At 47.3% G+C, this 18,330-nt stretch overlaps 1 long non-coding RNA gene across 1 annotated transcript; it reads right to left on the reverse strand.

The window, feature by feature from the left end:
• Positions 1-729: 729 nt before the first annotated feature.
• On the reverse strand, positions 730-15,034 carry LOC125548684. Its single transcript, XR_007301143.1, has 5 exons — positions 14,868-15,034; positions 14,684-14,775; positions 14,443-14,548; positions 13,870-13,945; positions 730-1,221 (listed from the first exon to the last, which is right to left on the reverse strand). It is a non-coding gene; the product is annotated as an uncharacterized LOC125548684 (long non-coding RNA).
• Between the last annotated feature and the right edge of the window lie 3,296 nt (positions 15,035-18,330).

An 18,330-nucleotide genomic window follows, 5' to 3' on the forward strand; every position in this document is an offset into this window, starting at 1 on the left:
TCATTATCATGACCAGCCGAGCACTTCATAGTTGATACGGGTCAAGCACGGATCAAACCTTGAACATTTTACAAGCATCTTTCACTGGTGGAGCACCTTTCACTTGAGTGCTATTTTTCTTGCTTTCTCACTCTTTTGGAAAGAACATGTTCCGGAGTTCACTCTCTTTCCTCAACTCGTGAACCTTTTCACCTCTGATTTCAAATTGCTTAAGGTAGAAAGGCAAGGCCAGTGTTTGGCTCAAGGAACCAACGCTGATCAAGAAACTCACTTAGCGATTGCCATTGGGCCTACCTTTACCTACCGCAATTGCTGCTCTAATTTATTTTGGTTTTGCCATGGAATTGCAATTGTGATAATTGTCAAAAGCTAAGGATGGCAGAACTGAAATGTCAAAATCTAAGATGGCATAAGAAAAATTGGCAAAATCTAGAATGGCAAAAATAAAAATTTTCCTTACCTGAAAGCACGAGCTAAGCTTCCAGTGAAGAGACATGTCTCTTTTTTCCCACTAGTTCCCCTCTTTGGGTGCAAAAAGGTCTTAGGTTGATCCCAGCAGCCTATTGGTTCAAGAATCATGACTAATTAATTGGTTTTATCTATGGGTTATGACTTCAAGCTTTGTTTAACTAGATGACTCGTTGCGCCAATGGCGCAAAGGGCGAGAGGGAACCAAGCATTGAAAGCATGAAAGTAAGAATATTTAGAGACCATTCCATGGCTGGTTTATAGGCCAAAAAAGGGAAATCCACATTAAACAACTTTCTATTATTGATCTGTTATCCGAGTAATGCTAGACATGTATTGGTCGATAATACATATAACGGCACACTGATGACACTTTTCATTATTAGCTTCATCTAAATCAAATCTTGATGTGTATCAAGAGCAGCAGTACGCATCAAGATAGGTTAACCTGTTCCTTACTTGGGATTTGCTTCATCCTTCAAACCCAACAAGCCACTGCAAATAGCAAAGATCTCTCTTGGTGTTGCTCGTGATCAACAAAAAATGTACCGGGAGTAGTCGCTACTGCCACATCAACATTAAGAATCAATCAACTATAAAACACCTCTAATAACTCCAACAATGCTAGCCGATGGAGTTAGAACCACCCGAGGAGAAGAATCTAGCAGCAAGGATCTCTCACCTTGAGATGTTATGACAGTGCAGAGTGGGTAAAGGCTATGCAACATTGGCCCTTTGCAGTACTTTCATTCTCTGAAAAGAATGGCGAATCCAAGATTTAGCTCAAAATACAGGGACTGGCCCATGACCCTTTCCAATTCGATTTATATATCCAAATGACAAGAAGAAAGGTAAATACCATATTATTTTCTGTTATATAACTCTATAAATCCATTTTTCATAATTTGGCAAAAAAAACGACCCAACTAAGTACTCTATTGAGTAAACAACCATTCATTGGCAGATTAATCTTTTAGATACCTTAGATAAGCAATAAGATATGAGTCGACAGAAATCAGCGGGTGCCCAATTGTGACGCTCCCGATTTGACCGTACACTAATCATACACGCAAACGTGTACGATCAAGATCAGGGACTAACGGGAAGATATCACAACACAACTCTACAAATAAAAATAAGTCATACAAGCATCATATTACAAGCCAGGGGCCTCGAAGGCTCGAATACAAGAGCTCAATCATAGACGAGTCAGCGGAAGCAACAATATCTGAGTACAGACATAAGTTAAACAAGTTTGCCTTAAGAAGGCTAGCACAAACTGTGGTACAGATCGAAAGAGGCGCAGGCCTCCTGCCTGAGATCCTCCTAAACTACTCCTGGTCGTCGTCAGCGGCCTACATGTAGTAGTAGGCACCTCCAGAGTAGTAGCAGTCATCGTCGACGGTGGCGTCTGGCTCCTGGTCTCCATCGTCTGGTCGCAGCAATCGGGTACAGAAAGGGGGAAAAGAGGGAGCAAAGCAACCGTGAGTACTCATCCAAAGTACTCGCAAGCAAGGAGCTACACTACATATGTATTCATTGGTATCAAATGGAAAAGAGGGGGTATCATATGTGGACTGAACTGCAGAATGCCGGAATAAGAGGGGGATAGCTAGTCCTTTCGAGGACTACGCTTCTGGTAACCTCCATCTTGCAGCAGAAGAAGAGAGTAGATGGTAAGTTCACCAAGTAACATCGCATAGCATAAACCTAACCGATGATCCTCCCCTCGTCGCCCTGTGAGAGAGCGATCACCGGTTGTATCTAGCACTTGGAAGGGTGTGTTTTATTAAGTATCCGGTTCTAGTTTTCATAAGGTCAAGGTACAACTCCAAGTCGTCCTGTTACCGAAGATCATGACTCTTCGAATTGATTAACTTCCCTACAGGGGTGCACCACATTTCCCAACACGCTCGATCCCCTTTGTCCGGACACACTTGTCTGGGTCATGCCCGGCCTTGGAAGATCAACACGTCGCAGCCCTACCTAGGCACAACAGAGAGGTCAGCACGCCGGTCTAAATCCTATGCGCACAGGGGTCTGGGCCCATCGCCCATTGCACACCTGCACGTTGCGTACGCGGCCGGTGAGCAGACCTAGCAACCTCCATTACAAAGGAAGTTGCGTTACGCGGTCCAACCCGGCGCACGCCGCTTAATCGCTGACGTCACGAAGGCTTCGGCTGATACCACGACGTCGAGTGCCCATAACTATTCCCGTGTAGTTGGTTAGTGCGTATAGGCCAGTAGCCAGACTCAGATCAAATACCAAGATCTCGTTAAGCGTGTTATCTTGAAGTAACCACGAACGCCGACCAGGGCCAGGCCCACCTCTCTCCTAGGTGGTCTCAACCTGCCCTGTCGCTTTGCCACAAAGTAACAGTCGGGGTCCGTCGGGAACTCAGGCCCACCACTACCTGGATGGAGCCACCTGCCCCTTTAGCTCCCACATCAGAATCACTTGCGGGTACTCAACGAGCCGAGCCGACTTTAGTCACCACATGTATAGTATGTATATAAGTATAAGTATATACCCGTGATCATCTCCCGAGTGATCACGGCCCAATAGTATAGCATGGCAGACGGACAAGAATGTAGGACCACTGATGATAATCTAGCATCCTATACTAAGCATTTAGGATTGCAGGTAAGGTATCAACAGTTGTAGCAACAATGTCAGGCTATGCATCAGAATAGGTTTAACAGAAACCAGTAACATGGTACACTACTCTAATGCAAGCAGTAGAGAGAAGAGTAGGCGATATCTGGTGATCAAGTGAGGGGGGCTTGCCTGGTTGCTCTGGCAAGAGAGAGGGGTCGTCAACACCGTAGTCGTACTAGGTAGCAGCGTCGTCAGTCTCGTAGTCTATCGGAGAGAAGAGAGGGAAGAAACAATGAATATAATGCAAACAGATGCATAACGATGCATGACAAGACAAGTAGCGGTGCTAGGGGTGCCCTAACACGGTATGAGGTGGTACCGGTGAAGGGGGGAAACATCCGGGAAAATATCCCTGATGTTTCGCGTTTTCGGACAGATGAATCGGAGGGGGAAATTTGCATGTTCGCTATGCTAGGGATGCATGGTGGACGAACGGGCTGCGTATCCGGGTTTGTCTCGTCGTTCTGAGCAACTTTCATCTACAAAGTTTTCCCATCCGAGCTACGGTTTATTTTATATTAATTTTAAAAGATTTAAAACATTTTAAGGATTTATTTAATTATTTAAATCAACATTATCCAGAACAGTGTTTGCTGACATCATCATGATGTCAGAAGTTGACCTGGTCAACCTAACAGGTGGGTCCCACCTGTTCAGCGACTGTTTGACTAATTAACAGTAGTCAATTAGGTTAATTAAACTTAATTAGTTAATTTAAATAGAATTAATTTATTATTATTATTATTATTATTATTTATTATATTTTTTAATTCTTTTTTTAAAACGTTCTCAGGGGGCGTGGGCCCCTGCGGTCAGTGACACAGGGGAGGCAACGGGGCGGGTTAGCGGGCGCCCGCCCGCCCGACAGGGCGCTTGCCCAGGCCAGCCGTGGGGCGAGGCGCAGCGGGGACCCGGTGACCACCGCAGCGCGCTGCAGCAGCCGCAGGGAAAGGAAGCAGCGGCGAGCGCGCACGCCGGCGTGGTCATGGGGTGGCGCGGTGGACGGAGGCGGGTGCTACAGCGGCGGGGCGTGGAAGGAGCGGCACGGCTGTGTGGCAGCGGGTGCGGCGACGGTCGAGCGAGCTGGACGGCGACCGCGGGCGACGATGAGTGGCGCGGCGGAGCCAGGGCGAGGGCTGCGGGACGAGGCCGGAGCTCGACCGGAGCGAGCTCATGGCGCGCAGGCAGCGGGGCGCATCGCGGCGACGAGCAGCATCGAGCGCGACGAGTGGGATGACGGCGGGGCGCGGAGCCGATGATGCGCAGTGCGGAGCGAGGCTCGGCGTGGCCTGCAGTAGCAGGCTGAGCGAGGGTGTGGCGCGCTGCGCTACGAGCGCGGCGTGCGAGCGGCGACGCAGGCGGCGCGCCGTCGATGCCGTAGCGGGCGCGGTGAGCGCGTCACGGGGGAGCAAAGGGCGCCACGCGCGCGAGCAGCTGCGGCGCGAGAGCGCGTGCACGTACGTGCGCACGGGGGCAGGGAGAGCGGAGGAGAGGGGCCTCACGGGATCGTAGGAAAAGGGCAGTGGGGCGTGAGGTGGAGTCGGAGACGCTCGCGACGGAGAGGAGCAGTTCGGCGAGGAGGAGGCGCCGGCGATGTGGTCATGCGGCGAGGGCGGCTAGCGGTGGCCGGTTCCCCCTCCACGATCCCGATCCAATCGGGGGGAGGGGGATATTTTGCGGGGAGTGGGGTGTCGGTGGGGTGGGGTTGACCGTGAAGTGGGGGGTTCTGGGGGAGTGGGGTTGGGCCTTGGCCCAGTTGGGCAGGCCAGCTGGGCTGGAGCCCAGTGGGGGGTTGCTTCCTCTTTATTTATTTATTTATTTTGTTTGTTTTCTCTTTTGTATTTTCTTTTCTTTTTATTTATTTACTTTTCTGCTTTAAATCATTTTAAATTATTTAGGCATTTTATAAAAATGTGTTACTACACCATATTTATCTATGTAATATTTAGTACAAACCGAACATTTTTATTTTAATGTGTTGAAAACTTTTTTTGTTAGACTTGATTTTAAATTTGAAATTTGAACGGGATTTGAATCATCGCAAGATTAACAATAGTAATCATGGTGACGTGGCATCATTAAAAGGGAATTACCATATCGTAATTATCCGGGAGTCACAATTGTCCTCCACTACAAGAAATCTCGTCCCGAGATTTAGGAGCGGGAGTAAGGGGGAAGAGATTAGGTTACGAGATTCTAACGGATCTTCTCGGTTGTGGTTGCTCTTCTCGAAGAAGTTCACCGCTTCCGTTGATGTCGTCATTCCTTAGCTTCGGGTTATCAGGATAAATCATCAGCCTTTCTTGGTGAACTTCATTGTACTTATTAATAAGAAAGGGGCAGCCTAACAACGATATAATGCTAACAGGGGAAATCATCTGGGGTTTATCCCATGAATGATCACACGAGTAACTCTCGAATTGGTTAAATGGAACACATCGAGAGCCGAGCAAGAAGGTACGGTAAGAAGTTTCAAATGGCTAGCCAATCGTTCATTGCCTAAAACAGAGTGTGAAAGGGTTTTAGAGCAACAGGAATAAGTATTATGTCTGATACCAGAATTGACGATTTCTTGGAAGGTGGCTCGTGAATTACATACGAAGCCAAGCATGAGGAATAGCCTTTAGGAGCTGGGGTGTACAAGAGAGTCAGGTTTCGATGCTAGGACTTGTGGGTTACGGGCCCACCAAGTGGGTTGAAAGTAGGAGGAGCGGTGACATCTTGCATGGTCATGATAGCAAGGCATGTCAGAGGGTAGCCTGCCAGTTATGTCGGCAACAACGTCGGTACCAAGGCTGAGGGATGGAGAGAACCATCTTCCTACTCATTGAACGAGGCAGACCAATAGGCAAAGTTCTCGTCCATCGGTGCTTACCGGAATGTCATCAACAATAGTAATAGGGTCTTACTGACAGAGTTGTTCACTGAGGTTCTTATAAAAGCAGTGACGTATTACTGCTTAGATCATATAAACCTCAAGAAGGTTAAACAGAACAATGGAAAGGAAAATGTGATTATCAGATTAAACAGAACAATGGAAAGGAAAATGTGTTTAAACACATATTTCAGGGGTATATCCTTCCCAAGAACAAGCAGAGTATGATATCCAAGACCGGATCGAAGGTAGAAAACCACTTAAGTAAGGGGGAGGAAGCTCATGATAATACCTCATACAACGGAGTTTGGATAATTGAGCGGGAAACATTTAGCATTAGCTTCAATGTTCTTGTTGAAAATCGGAATACCGTAGACATGCTTCGAGATAGCATTGACATGGTCAACAGGTGAAGATCGGACTTTGGAGACACAAAGGATCCATCAGGAATAATTTGTAGAATAGGTCTTACAATTCCCTCATGGAAGAAGGGATAACCTTGCTAAAAAGGAATCTATAACAACAAGTCCTCCGGCCAGGTGTGATAGGCATGACATCACCTTACCGATATATAAGGACCAATGTAATAACTCTTGGAAATATGTTCCAACCATCATATCTGACCGACATTCAGATATGATTGGTGCCAGGATACCTCAGACTTAGGATGCCTGAGATGAAAAGGTGCAACACAAATTGACGAGATGACAGTGTAGGATTCTCAGGAAATTGAACTATGGAAGCGAGTTCCGAAACAAGAGTTCATCAATAAACCAAGGAGAGGATGAAGAGGTGGCTGATGGAGTTGGCGACAACTCATTGAGATTACTAAAAAAGATGGATTCTGACAATTATGTGAACAAGGGGATAACATTTGTCAGATCAAGTGATATAATGATGTATGCTCGAGGAAAGCATACACAACCGATCATTGGTTGAAAAGTGCACCCGAAATATGGGCTTAGGTAGTACGATCAATGTTATAATGGTGATTCGATATCCAATACACAAAGAATGTAACTATCATTCATTAACTTACAAGCAATAGGGTTGCTAGAAGTTTTGACTTCACACATCATAGTTAAATGGCTGTTATCCCGGTTAGAAACAACACGGGGACCAAGATAAGAACGAAGATGGCGAGAAGTATTACTATATCAAGAATTCTTGAGAGGTGGTGAAATTCTCACGACATTCTTGACATAAAAGATGGTAATGCTCCAAGGTAAGAAGAACAATTGCTGGATAGCAAGGAACTCAAGGTATAACACAAAGCACGAACAAGTTTGTGTTGGTGGGAAGGCAATAAAGTGGTTGATGGGAATACAAATCATCAGGGGCAAGGATGGTATTTCTCATCATGAATTCAATTGATATCCTAGAAGACCTCAGAATGTTGATGATGATCACGACACATTTGTCGAGAGGTTTCAAGAAGATGTAACCGATCAGCGATGACATCAAGTCAACGGAATGATGAAGCGAAAAGTTCTTGAAACCATGGGCACGACACAAACTCGAAATCAAGCTTGTTGTTCAAGGATAGTTGATATGACGAGGAAGATCGACGTAAGATTAGCTCACCGTCAAAATTTTTTGCTCCGGGAAGAAGGACCAGGTAGCACAGTTAAAAATCGGCATGACAAGGATATAGCCAAGCAGGCTAGGAATGATGTGATCGAGTTCAAACTCGTAAGTAATGAAGGTTACCAAGATTTGTTTAATCGCGGTGCGGACTTGAGTCAGTTATCGGTGTCTCTGAATGTTTAATAACTCAGAGCTCGTGAAAATTGGAATCAGTGAGAATGTAGCACTTGATGAAGAACTCATAAGAAGTATGCAGTTCCATGATAATCTCGAGATACCAAGGGGTAATACTCGACGACAGATCATAGTAGAGGTTGGACTAGGGTAATGCTCTGCAGAAGACAAGTACTTAACTGGTCTGATAAATGGTATTAATGAGAAAATATGGTCGGAACCATGATTGCAAAGGACCAAACATAGATACAGGACGAACTTATAACAAGGGGATTAATATCATTTACAAGAAGCTTCGATGATAAGTTTCACATCGGGTCCATGGGCATGAACGCAAAGGCTCAAGGTCGACTCCCACTTCTTCCATGCATAACCTTTCATTTAATTCTTGCTTTTGATGAAGCTGTAGTGTAGAAATTTTATTTAGCAAAATACCAGAAGAGTATGACTCGTGAAAACTTTCGAGATCACACATAATAAGGGAAGGCATAGGTTCAACCCATCAGGGTATTGTGGAAACATATACCACAAGCTTCAATAGTAAATGCCACTAGCTCGAAAACAGAGCATGGTTGAGGAAGCAGAGGATAAAATTTACCAAAGGCTTTATATATCTGTGGAAAGGCTCACAAGGTTACTTGAATATGAAGGACACTGTCCAATAATAATCCAACAAGAGGTCTGGTGGTCTACAACGGAGCTGATGTCAGTATCGGTACTCTATCAAAGGAAGAAGGAATGCATGTGCATCTGATTATAGAAACAACTGACTAACTCAAGGCTCAAATGCTAAGGAATTATGAATTCCAAGACAAGGGATCAGAAGCAATGCTCTGATTAGGGATGGATAAGTTGAATAGCCTAAGGGGTACAATCGACGACAATTTGATTGGTCGAGATCCAGCTCATGTTTAAAAATGACGTCTGAGCCAGAAGGATGAATTCTAGGATTCGACTGAGGAATGCGAGCATCCTCAACATATTGAATCAGCGGACTTAAGATAATAAAGACAAGGGATGTCAATAAGATTACCAGACTTATGGGATTAATCATAATGCAGGAAAGCAAGAATTTCAAGGGAAATAGCTTGCTGAGGATTTTCGAAAGTTTGAATAGCATTTCGAAGACTTTTGTGAACACATGAACAACTGGGGAGAAACAAATCCTCGGTGAGTGTGAGGATTAAGTTGTAGGTGTATTCAGGCGACAAGGAACTACAAGGCAGTAAGCACAAAGAATTCTCAGAGCAATAGAGAGAAGTCCGAGGTATCTTGTAATAACAAGATCAACTTGGAATAAAAGTAAGAACGACGGGTGTATGTATTTATCAATAGGGATATTTTAGTGGTAGGGAATTACAAAAGCAATGGGCACAAAGTCTTGAGAGAACATCGGAGAGTATCTTCGGAATCTTGTGGTGTAGCAGGCGATCATCTGGAATGAGGGACTCTCCGGGAGAAAGTATTATCGAGACCCTAAAGTTAGATTTAGTAAAACCATTTTAACCCGAATAGGAGAGAGATCAGAGTCCTAGAGTATAGACGAGGAATAAAAGATTCTAATACCAACCAAATGGTGACGTGGGCCCGTAAGACACACGGCCATGGTAGTAAAAGTTTTGTAGTGACTAGACTCGACTTCGGCCAAGGAGTGTGGAAGGGGGATTCCTACAGGAAGTCGGCTCTGATACCAACTTGTGACGCTCTCGATTTGACCCTACACTAATCATACACGCAAACATGTACGATCAAGATCAGGGACTGACGGGAAGATATCACAACACAACTCTACAAATAAAAATAAGTCATACACGCATCATATTACAAGCCAGGGGCCTCGAAGGCTCTAATACAAGAGCTCGATCATAGACGAGTCAGCGGAAGCAACAATATCTGAGTACAGACATAAGTTAAACAAGTTTGCCTTAAGAAGGCTAGCACAAACTGTGGTACAGATCGATAGAGGCGCATGCCTCCTGCCTGGGATCCTCCTAAACTACTCCTGGTCGTCGTTAGCGACCTGCACGTAGTAGTAGGCACCTCCAGAGTAGTAGCAGTCATCGTTGACGGTGGCGTCTGGCTCCTGGTCTCCATCGTCTGGTCGCAGTAATTGGGTATAGAAAGGGGGAAAATAGGGAGCAAAGCAACCATGAGTACTCATCCAAAGTACTCGCAAGCAAGGAGCTACACTACATATGTATGCATTGGTATCAAATGGAAAAGGGGGGTATCATATGTGGACTGAACTATAGAATGCCGGAATAAGAGGGGGATAGCTAGTCCTTTCGAGGACTACGCTTCTGGTAACCTCCATCTTGCAGCAGAAGAAGAGAGTAGATGGTAAGTACACCAAGTAACATCGCATAGCATAAACCTAACTGACGATCCTCCCCTCGTCGCCCTGTGAGAGAGCGATCAGCGGTTGTATCTGGCACTTGGAAGGGTGTGTTTTATTAAGTATCCGGTTCTAGTTGTCATAAGGTCCAGGTACAACTCCAAGTCGTCCTATTACCGAAGATCACGGCTATTCGAATAGATTAACTTCCCTACAGGGGTGCACCACATTTCCCAACACGCTCGATCCCCTTTGTCCGGACACACTTGTCTAGGTCATGCCCGGCCTTGGAAGATCAACACGTCGCAGCCCTACCTAGGCACAACAGAGAGGTCAGCACGCCGGTCTAAATCATATGCGCGCAGGGGTCTGGGCCCATCGCCCATTGCACACCTGCACGTTGCGTACGCGGTCGGTGAGCAGACCTAGCAACCTCCATTACAAAGGAAGTTGCGTTACGCGGTCCAACCCGGCGCGCGCCGCTCAGTCGCTGACGTCACGAAGGCTTCGGCTAATACCATGACGTCGAGTGCCCATAACTATTCCCGCGTAGTTGGTTAGTGTGTATAGGCCAGTAGCCAGACTCAGATCAAATACCAAGATCTCGTTAAGCGTGTTATCTTGAAGTAACCACGAACGCCGACCAGGGCCAGGCCCACCTCTCTCCTAGGTGGTCTCAACCTGCCCTGCCGCTTCGCCACAAAGTAACAGTCGGGGTCCGTCGGGAACTCAGGCCCACCACTACCTGGATGGAGCCACCTGCCCCTTCAGCCCCCACATCAGAATCACTTGCGGGTACTCAACGAGCCGACCCGACTTTAGTCACCACTTGTATAGTATGTATATAAGTATAAGTATATACCCGTGATCATCTCCCGAGTGATCACGGCCCAATAGTATAGCATGGCAGACGGACAAGAATGTAGGGCCACTGATGATAATCTAGCATCCTATACTAAGTATTTAAGATTGTAGGTAAGGTATCAACAGTTGTAGCAACAATGACAGGCTATGCATCAGAATAGGTTTAACGGAAAGTAGTAACATGCTACACTATTCTAATGCAAGCAGTAGAGAGAAGAGTAGGCGATATCTGGTGATCAAGGGGGGGCTTGCCTAGTTGCTCTGGCAAGAGAGAGGGGTCGTCAACACCGTAGTCGTACTGGGTAGCAGCAGTGTCAGTCTCATAGTCTATCAGAGAGAATAGGGGGAAGACACAATGAATATAATGCAAACAAATGCATAACAATGCATGACAAGACAAGTAGCGGTGCTAGGGGTGCCCTAACGCGGTATGAGGTGGTACCGGTGAAGGGGGGAAACATCCGGGAAAATATCCCCAGTGTTTCGCTTTTTCGGACAGATGAATCGAAGGGGGAAAGTTGCGTGTTCGCTATGCTAGGGATGCGTGGCAGACGAACGGGCTGCGTATCCGGGTTCGTCTTGTCGTTCTGAGCAACTTTCATGTACAAAGTTTTTCCATCCGAGCTACGGTTTATTTTATATTAATTTTAAAAGATTTAAAACATTTTGAGGATTTATTTAATTATTTAAATCAACATTATCTAGAACAGTGTTTGCTGACATCATCATGACATCAGCATGATGACAGCAGTTGACCTGGTCAACCTGACAGGTGGGTCCCACCTATCAGTGACCCATTTTAATTAAACACAGTAATTAGCCTAATCAGGATTAATTAAGGGGGTGGCCCCCACTGTCATTGACTGATTAATTAATTAACTAACAGTTTAATTAGTTTAGTTAATTGATTAGTTTAATTAATCAAAATTAATTAAGTTAATTAATTCTTTAATTAATTAATTAATTAATATTTTCTATTTTTTATTTGCTTATTATTACTTATTTATTTTTAAATTTCTCTCTTTTTTAATCGTTTTCGTTCTGGGCATGGGCCCCGTTTATCATAGGCCCAGGGGGCCTTAGCGGGTCGGGCGGGTGTAGCGGGCATCGGCCGACGGGCGCCAGAGCGGTGGTTAACGGGGCGGAGCCCCGTGTGAGGTCGAACCTGGGCGGCGGAGAACGCGCGCGGGGGCGAAGGATGCGGGCGAGCGCGGGGCTCCAGGGGCGCGGATGCAGAGCGCCGATGTAGGGGGCGGCTGCAGCAGCAGAAATGGGCGGAGGCGGATGTGGCGAGCGGCCAGTGTTGGCAGAGCGAGCTCGGCGGTGGACGCGCTCGCCGGATCCAGATGGGGCGGTGAGTGCGCGGGGCTCGGGCCCGCATGCGCGGCAGCGGCGAAGCCGAACAGTAGCATCGTGCAGCGGAGGCGACGGCTAAGCGAGGCCATGACGCGGCAGGTGCGGGCAGGCAAGTAGAGGCGGGCGAGGGAGGTCCGGGCCGGCGTGGGGGCGGGTGGCTTGCGTGTGTGTGCGCGGCCGTGGGCACGCCCGGTGCGCGGCGGGAGCGAGGCAGAGAAGGAGGGGGCCTCACGAGGTGGTTGTAGGGTACGAGGCAGCGGGGCTCGGGGAGGAAGATGGGGACGACGGCGATGATAGAGAGAACGGCGAAGCGAAGGTGCGTCGAACTCTGGGCGGCAAGGGTCGATGACGGGGGCGAGGCAGCGCCGGAGACGGGCGCCGACGTCGGGAGCGCGGTGAGTGTTCGTCAGGGTGGATGGCAGCGATGGCGTAGGCGAGCGGCGAGGGGCCCCGACGGGTGGTGCCAGGGGCGATGGGGGACAGCATCGAGGGGGTTCATCCCTGATCCAGATCTGGATCGAGGGAGGGGGAAGGAGGGACGTGGGGAGTGAGTGGGGGAGTGGGTGCGACGGGATAGGGTTTCCCATCGGTGGGGGGGGGGGGTTATCGGGGGTGAGGGGCGGTTGGGCCGGCCGGCTGGGCCTTGGCCTAGTTGGCCCCGAGGCCATCTGGGTCGTGGCCTAGCGGGGGGAGGGGGGTTCTCCTTTTATCTCTTTTTTGGCATATTGTTTTTCTTAATTTTTCCTTTTTTGTTTTATTTTTAGTTTCTCTCTATTTTAGTTTTTATAATTATGATCTTAGTTCCTAAAATAGTATCACTACTTATTCTAATGCCACTATATCTTGGGCACCTAAAAGAATTAGTTTAATATTTTAAACTTTATAAAAGGCATTTAATTATTGGTTTTGGCTGTTCTTCTATTTAATTTGGAGTATTTAAACATTTCCTAGCAATGTGGTTTCACCACCATAACCATCTATGATTTTTTTGCTACAATTTGAACATTTTAGATTTGACAGTTGAAAACATTTTTTGTTAGACTTGATTTTAAATTTGAAATTTGAACAGGATTTGAATGATCGCAAGATTAACAATAGTAATCGTGGTGACGTGGCATCATTAACAAGGAATTACCGTATCGTAATTATCCGGGTGTCACACCAGTCGAAGGATTGAATTAAGGTGGCATCTAATGCTAATTGAATGACCAATCATAGAAGCATAGGCATTTAAAAATGAACACATACAGAGATTAACCAAAGGAGTGAGTAGTGAAATTTCTTGTCATTTGGATATATAAATCGAATAGGAAAGCTAACCACATGAACATTCAGAATCTACAATAGATAACCTGTCCAAAACTTCATAAGAAATCTTGAACTGAATACTAACATACTAAAGAAACAAATAGGTCTACCGTAACCTTGTTCAGTTATATATTTATATTTATTAAGTGATCGTAGAAACTACTAACGGAGTCTGACTGCTGACATTGAACTATGGAGAACATGTGTGTGGGAGGGGATTACGGCAAGGATGAACAATTACCTTTTGGTAGCAATGGCTGCTTGCACATTCAGAGAAATCTGCTAATCTTCAAACAAGTATGGTTACTCAGCAAGATCTGCCATAGATTATGCAGCCTTGGGGTTAAGCTAATAAGCAAGCAGGAACAAAGTAACAATGAACCAAAAAGTTTCTTTAGTGAGAATAAGGAGAAAACTATGTATCTGAACTGGACTTTGCAAATGCAATAGAACAATAATCAGATTAGAAGCAAATACACCTGATGAACTTTGAATATTTTCTCACAGATTTACTCCCTCAGTATCTAAACATATGACTACCATATTTACAAAAGAATCTACATTTGAATAATCCAGTGGTTACATTCTACCTAAACTGGGACCTATATGCATGATAATTTTGTAAGAATCACTATGAGAGAGAACTGGACAATTATATTAGCAAACTGGGTGGTGTATTCAATTGAAATCATGGAAAATATATTATGATCTCTAAACTACAGTTGTGTACAAACAAGCAACGACCAATGAAGGAAGCAGACGCTGACGGAAATGACAAAACCAAGTCAGGGAAGGATGACAGTCGGACAGATACCTCCTCTCCGCTGCTGCTGCTCCTCTCCGTTTATTCAGACGTGGCAACATATGTATATATATGCTATGCACCCAACTCTTAACTCGAGCATTGCCCGCTGTAGAACCTGCGCAAGAAAAGGCTGACAAATGATCTTATTCATGTTCTGCCTCATGCAATAGTTCTGACCAACCTACAACTCTGTGTGTAAATTCTGAAAAGAAAATATGAGGAATGATGGAGGAAGAAGGTTTCAGCTAACCTGGAGAGGGACACCATGGCACCACCAAATAAGAGAGCTATTTGTATAGCAAGACAACTCGGTGTAGGAATCAACCGTCACCCAAACAATATCTGCATAAGAAAAAAAATTAGGAAGCCATCGATTAGAAGGATGAGCTCAATTCGCCAGGGGAAGATTAGAAAACGAGCAAGAAAGAGCTCACTTGTGTCGGCCTCTCTGCCATGAGATGGGAGCCATCTTAGACCTCTCCTCCTCTGCGGGTAGCCACCGGGGCAGGAGCTCACCATGATGTGTTCCTCTGCTTCCCTCTCTGCAGCAGCCGCTCCTGCTCGACCCGCGCCCGACCTGAAATCTTCATTGGAGAGGAGGAGTGAGAAGCGAAGGGGAGGAGGGGAGAATCAAAGGTGGGGAGGGGAACGGCTCGTACCTATCAACGTGCGCTGATGAAGCTATGTACCTAGGGTAGGGTCATGGATCTGTCCAAGATACCCTCCCCAAGGACATCTCTAAAGGAACCAGGAGCATTCGAAGAAAAATCATCATCCACTCGACCATGAAGCTATGTTCCACTCGACAATCTTGAAGACACTCGACCGTGTAGATAATCACTCGACTACCAGAAGATCTAGAGCCACTCTACTCTGCAACGGTTGGGAATTAAGTCATAGCTTTAATGGTCATTATGTATCTTTATTGCAGGCATTACCAGTAATGTCTCCATCTTTATGTACCTTAAACCCTTGGTAACTGAGGGCGGGAGGGGTTTGGCAAACTCTATATAAGCCACCCCCCCTCCTCAGGGACAAGGGTTAGCACCCTCTGTAATACACACGCATATAATCCAGTCGACCGCCTCCGGGCTCCGAGATGTAGGGCTGTTACTTCCTCCGAGAAGGGCCTGAACTCGTAAAACTCGCGTGTACAACTCCTCCATAGCTAGGATCTTGCCTCTACATCCCTACCCCCCCCCCCATTCTACTGTCAGACTTAGAACCACGACAGTTGGCTCCCACCGTGGGTCAGGTGTCTTAGCGACTTGTTGGAGAAGTTGTGATTTTTCTGATCCCCATCAACATGGTTTTAGGCGGAGGTTTGGCAAAGGGCCACAAGATCCGTCTCCGTGCGCTCGTATTCATCGCCGACGACTCCGCTTGGCTCCAGGAAGCGCCACTCGACGTCGAGGCGCTCCCCGTCTGCGGGGTAACGCACTTTCGCGCGTGCTTCCATGGCGTCCTCGTACGGTAGCCGTCGACTCAGTATCGGTCGGCTCCCGTGCCAACATCCCTCCCTGGAGCCCGCCGGGGCAAATGTTCCGGTCGGTCAAGGCTTCAGCGATGGGTGAGGCATGCGGTGGCTTGCCAATCGGCCACCCACCAGGTCGTGGCAATCGAGCCCGACGAAACTCTCTACGGCCTGTTCGACTGGCTCCGTAGAGACTGCATCCGAGTGCTACAGCAGCGACCCTGCGGCGGAAGTTTTGATGGTCAATGGACCACGTAGTCCTCCAGGCTTCACCCGTGAGGACGGAGGCAATGGTGGCGGCGATCCGTCGTGTGTCCACGAAGAGTACCGACCCGAACCTCTCTCTTCACAGAGGAGGGAGGAACTTCGCTGCCGGAACATGGATGCACTTCACACTCCTATCGTTGGAGAAACCCCTGAGGCCCAGGCCTTGGAGGAGGCGTGCCTGGCCAACTTGGCTGAGCGCACTCGACTAGAGAACCTCCAGCGCGCACTCGACGAGCGTGCTCGGCAGCGTGCTCCCGAATCGAGTCGACGTCAACTTTTTCCACCTCCGACTCAGGTATACCGAACTCCAATCCAAAATCTCGCAGCTGCGGCCCGAATAGCGGAGTCAGTTCAACCTTCCTAGTCAGAAGCTGGTCGAGGTTTGGTGCAGATCTGGGCTTTGCTCCAAGCCGCGGGAGAGCAGAATACAGTAGTATCTTAGTCATGGAATAGGATTCACAGCAGATCCATGGTTGCAGACACAGTCCAGTCGGCTCACAGCCCAAGATCGCCCCCGAGGCGTGAGGGACGTGGAGACCGACGGGATCAGTACAGAAACCGTGAGCAGTATGATCACCGACTCGATCATGATGATCGTCATCGAGGGCCCACGCCTCCTCCGAGGAGTGGATCATACATGCCTAGGCAGCAGGATGACAAACACCCTCACAGTGGTGGGCAAAGGATTCCAGTCGACCCCAGGGAACCGAGCTTTGATGCGAGATCTATTCTCGTTCAGGGTCTGGTCGACAGAAATAGAGCTCACAGAGAAGGCCCCGACAGAGATTTTCCAACCAGCAGCAGAGTGCATGTCTCAGGCCCAGAGTGCTTCAGCAGAGCCATCAAGGCCGCGGTGATTCCTCCCAACTTCAGGTTGGCGACTGGAGTAAATAAGTTCACTGGTGAGTCCAAGCCTGACACTTGGCTTGAAGATTACCGAGTGGTTGTACAGATCGGTGGCGGCAAAGATGAAGTGGCCATGAAGCACCTTCCTTTTATGATAGAGGGCTCGGCCAGGGCGTGGCTGAATCAGTTAGCTCCTAGTAGTATTTATACTTGGGAAGATCTTGCTCGATTATTTGTCAGAACATTTGAAGGTACTTGCAAGCGGCCAGCAGGGTTGACAGAACTACAGTGTTGCATTCAGAAACCGAATGAAACTTTGAGAGATTATATCCAGAGGTGGATCATGTTGCACCACACAGTGGAGAATGTGTCAGATCATCAAGCGATTTGTGCCTTCAAAGAAGGCATTAAGTATCGGGAGTTGAATCTGAAATTTGGTTGAACAGGAGATATGACTGACTCGGATGATGGAGATTGCCACCAAGTACGCCAATGGTGAAGAAGAAGACCGACTCCGGAGTGGCAAGCACAAAACAGTCGCCCACGAAACCGGAGGAGGAAACTCCAGTCGGAAGCAGAAGCGCAAAGCCGAGCCAACCGCTCCTGGTGAAGCCTTAGCCATGACTCAAGGGAAGTTCAAGGGGAAACCCAAAGGACCGTGGAACCCCAAGAAAGTAAGAGATCCGGATGGAAATGATGTGCTGGATTTACCATGCCACATTCACACCAAGAAAGATGAAGAGGGTAATTTCATCTACCCAAAGCATACCACTCGATAGTGTCGACTCCTAATCCAGCAATTCTGAGAGAAACAGCCCAAGGAAAAGGAGAAGGAAATAGACAAAGTTGAGGATGGGGAAGAGGACGATGATGGTTACCCCCACGTCAATTCCACTCTTCTGATTTTCGCTGATGTTGAGAGTAAGAGTCGACTGAAAGTCATCAACATAGAAGTGAACATGGTTGCTTCGGTGACACCCAGTTATTTGAAGTGGTCTCAGACTTCCATCACATTCGACCAATCCGATCACCTAGCGCACATAGCCACCCCTGGGAGGCAAGCGCTGGTGGTCGACCCAGTAGTCGAAGGTACTCGATTGACTAAGGTTCTGATGGATGGTGGCAGTGGGCTGAATATACTGTATGCAGAGACGTTGAAAGGAATGGGCATTCCGATGTCCAGACTCGGTGAAAGCAATATGAGTTTCCATGGGGTCATTCCCGGCAACAAGGCTGCATCAGTCGGCCAGATCGCCCTTGATGTAGTGTTTGGTGATTCCAAGAATTACCGCAAAGAAAAGTTGACATTT

Source organism: Triticum urartu, chromosome 3 (assembly GCF_003073215.2).
Source record: "Triticum urartu cultivar G1812 chromosome 3, Tu2.1, whole genome shotgun sequence".
In the NCBI taxonomy this organism is placed as follows: Eukaryota; Viridiplantae; Streptophyta; class Magnoliopsida; order Poales; family Poaceae; genus Triticum; species Triticum urartu.